Here is a 4,516-nt window from a genome sequence, read left to right on the forward strand (position 1 = left end):
GAAAGAATGAAAATATTCCTCTACCTGACCAAAATGAGGATGTCCCTATGGAGGAAAGAATTTGGATAGTCCCATCGGAGATAGAGATCTTAAGAGCAGAGTTCGAAGCCGAGAAAGAAGGTTGGTCGAAAGAACTAGAAGAGATGCGACGAGGCAAATACATGATGAGTACCGATGCTGACTTTCATGCTGCACATTTTGCAATGCTAAAAGAGAGAAAAGAAAAAGTATAATCGGATTTAAAAGGTCTGAAGAAGGATTACTACGAGCTGCAAAAATCTAGGTCCACAGTTGGGTCAAGCAGAGCGTCAGCAGAGTTAACCAAAGAATTAAACACAGTGAAACATCGAGTCAAAGATTTAAAGGCAAGAAATGATCGTCTACTCAAGAGCGTAGAGAAAGGGAAACAGAAAATTGAAGAGCTTGAGCTTGACAAGAGGGAGCATATCATAAAATACAAAGCCGAGAGTCGCGAAGCTATGGAAGAACTAAAAACGGAGAAAGATCATGTCAAAGAGCTGGAAGATGAAAAGAATAACATTCTCGAGGGGTTCGAGACTGAGAAGACTATCATGTTCAGAGGATTTGAAGCCGAAATGAATAACATGCTTGCTGAACTTGATGTTAGAGGAAAAAAATTGAAGAGTTCGATGCTGAAAGGAAGATATGGGAATTGGAAAAGAAACACTTCAATACTACGCTCGAAGCAAGGAAAGAGACAACCAACGGCTGGATAAAAATGTGTGGAGATAAAAACATAGAAGTGCAGAGTCTCAATCGAAGGATGCAGGAAACACAGACGAGACTTGAAGAGGATCTGACTCAGTGTCGGGCTAAAAATACGGAATTCAATGATTACATCCTACAACTCGAATAATCCTTGCTCCGAGAAAATATTCTCCGGAGACCGAGTGATCTTCAAGAAAGTCTTGAAGAAAATGCCTTGCTGCGAAAGCGAATTCAATTCCTGGAAAGTGCACTGCAGAGTTGTCAAGTACGAATTAATGAGTTAGAGCGAAATCTTCAAGGAACTACTGAACAATGGCAAAAATCAGATGATTTCTATGAAGAACAAAATGTCGCTAGAAGCAACATGCTAGTCGAGGCCATAATACAAATGAGTGAAGTTGCCAGATACGTTGGAGAACTAGCTGTCGAAGCAAAGGTCATCGAGCACCATATCAATCCGGCTTCTAATTGTGGGAAGAAAATGTTGTGGCTAATTAGTGAAATTGCGGAGCTGAATAGAAGAGCTAGGCCGTATCTGTAGAAGTGAATTATTATGTATTGAAATGTTTTGTTGAACTAAGTCGTATCTGTAAGAATGAACTATTATGTAATGAAAACTTTTTGTTATAATGGAAGTTGTTCTATGACAATTAACTTTTTGGGATCAATACCTCTTGCATACATTCATATCATGCATTAAGACATGCATTCATTAATTAAAAAACACCAAAATAACACGATAAGGTTTCCACTCGCAGCTACCCTGGCCCCTGTTAGCAACAAAGAAACGCAACATCCTTACTATACCCGAAAAGCGAGTAGGAAGATGGATGACAAATTGGACCGTCTCGAGTAAGAGCAGAAAGATATGCTGGCAGAAATGAGAAGTAAATTTGAAAAGATTGAGGCCAACATTGCTAGTTCACAATTTGGATGTGCTAAAGAAATTAGAGGACCTATTCAAGAAGCATGTTGAAAAAAGTCATGTTGGAAATCTCGCTTCCTCTAACCCAGAACCCATACCCCCTCCAAGGTTCACAATAGAATCTGGTCCTAATCCGGGTTTCACACCTATACACATCTCTGTTCGTTCTTCGGTACTGCAGGAAGCCCGACCTCATGCATATATCAGTAATGAGAATCACCAACAACAATTGGGATCCACGTTCCCAAACAACTATTAGCCTGTTCCAGGAGTAAGGCTAGGAGAATGTAGTACTGATCACCTAATACCATATCTGAATGAGTTAGCCGAAAAGGAGAAAGCCAATGAAGAAATAACTCAACAGTTGAAAAACTTGGAAGAAAGGGTAAAATCGGTAGAAGTGGTTGAACCATTTTATAGGTTTGACGCCAAAGAGCTGAGTTTAGTTCCAGACTTGATCATCCCTATGAAGTTTCAGGTCCCCGAGTTTGAAAAATACGATGGCACCACGTGCCCTTCATCTCATATAACCATGTTTTACCGAAAGGTGGCCGGCCATGTGCAAGATGAAAAGTTATTGATTCACTGTTTTCAAGACAGTCTCAAAGGATCTGCCGCCAAATGGTACAACCAATTAACTAGGGCTCACATTAAATCATGGAGAGACTTGGCGAAGGCATTCCTAGAACAATACCGTTATGTCACAGATATGGTGCCTGATCGATGGACTCTTCAGAATATGGAAAAGAAAAATAATGAGACTTTCCGACAATATGCCCAGAGGTGGCGTGAGGTAGCCGCACAGGTCCAACCCCCTTTACTCGAAAAAAAAAAGCTACCGTAATTTTTTTCAACACCTTAAAGGCTCCGTACTTAGGGCATCTGCTTGGAAATGCCACCAAAAACTTTGTTGATCTGGTTATCTCGGGGGAGCTCATCGAGAACGTTATAAAGAGTGGCAAGATCGAGGTAGTTGATGGGTCCAATTCGAAAAAACCAGTATACCGGAAAAAGGAAAATAAAGTTAATAATGTAAATGTCTACAACAAGAATACTTCAAAAAGTGTCACAAAAACCCAACCAAGAGTTGAAAAGATAGACGCGAACATCACCAGAAATGATTCCAGGGGACCTCGCAAGGAGAATGAGAGAATGTCTTTCACACCGCTACCAGTACCCTACTCTGAGATATATGCCTCGTTATTCAAGGCGGATGTGGTGCGCCCCTACCGTTTGACTCCTCTGCAACCACCGTACCCTCATTGGTATGACGCAAATGCACACTGTGATTACCACGATGGAATTGCTGGTCACTCTATTGAGAACTGTATAGCTTTCAAAAAGATTGTGCAAAATCTGATTAATATTGGGGGATTGCAATTTGACTCATCAGATGTATCGACACACCCATTACCGAATCATGGAGGTAAAGGTGTAAATACGGTCCATGAGGAGAACATGAGAAAAACGAAGACGGTTAGTGGTGAAATTAAATCTTCCTTCAGTTGGGTATTCCAACAACTTTATCAGGCCGGCATGATTCGACAAGATCATAAACCAAAACCCAATAAATGTGAAAATTATTGTGAATATCACCAAGAAGAAGGACACAAAATTCAACTTTGTCCTGAATTTAGGGGGTTACTACAAGAATTGATGGACAACAAGGAAATAGAAGTCTTTGAGAAAGATGAATAGAAAAGAGGAGAGGATGTTTGCACAACAGAAAATTCCAAGCCAATGCATAGAACAAGCAAGCCCGTGGTCATCACTGTGAGACCATCTGCGATGAATTCTGTGTCAATGACGCCAAAAGTTGTTATCACAGCCCCTTCACCATTTCCATACAAGGATTCTCGCAAGGTACCTTGGAATTATACTGCCAATATTTCAATGGTAGGAGGACATGTTTCTTTGGAAAAAGAAGAAGAAAAAAAGAAAACACAGGGAGTTGACTTGACAACAACAACAGTGAGTGAAGTAGGTTTTTCCACAAGAAGCGGAAGATGTTATGCACCTGAAACATCGAATGCATCAAACAAAGTGAAAGCAAAAGGAAAAGCTGTAATGGTACCGCAAAAGATATTTAATGATGAGCCCCCACCACTAATCAATGAGCCAGTAACTGAAGCACAAGCATAAGAATTCTTGAAATTCTTGAAACATAGTGAGTATAGTGTGGTAGAGCAGTTACACAGGCAACAAGCACGAATTTCAATTCTGGATCTTCTTATGACTTCCGAAGTACATCGAAATGCTCTACTTAAAGTGCTCAATCAAACATTTGTGCCTGAGGATATAACAGTGAACAAATTGGATAGAATTGTGGGGTATATAGCTGCAGACAATTACATAACTTTCACTGATGATGAAATTCTTGATGGTGGAATGGGATCGGTAAAAGCCCTCAATATCACAACTCACTGCCATGGTCATGTCTTACAAGGTGTTTTGATTGACAATGGGTCGGCACTCAATGTTATGCCTATGGCCACATTGCGAAGATTACCAGTGGATAACTCATATGAGGGCCTACCAAAATGTTGTTAGAGCCTTTGATGGAACCCAACGGGACATGCTTAGAAAGATGGAGGTACCACTGTTGATTGGACCAACTGTCTACAATATTGATTTTGTAGTAATGGACATCAACCCATCATATAACTACTTGCTGGGGAGGCCATGGATTCATTCTGCAGGGGCAGTCCCTTCGTCCTTGCATCAAAAATTGAAATTTGTGATAGATGGCCAGTTGATAAGTATTGGGGCAGAGGAAAAGATCATTGCTTTCATGACGGCTGACACCCCATACGTTGAGACCGATGAGAATACCCTAGAGTGTTCCTTCAGAGCCTTAGAATT

Source organism: Hibiscus syriacus, unplaced genomic scaffold (genome assembly GCF_006381635.1).
Source record: "Hibiscus syriacus cultivar Baekdansim isolate YM2019G1 unplaced genomic scaffold, ASM638163v2 tig00004630_pilon, whole genome shotgun sequence".
In the NCBI taxonomy this organism is placed as follows: domain Eukaryota; kingdom Viridiplantae; phylum Streptophyta; class Magnoliopsida; order Malvales; family Malvaceae; genus Hibiscus; species Hibiscus syriacus.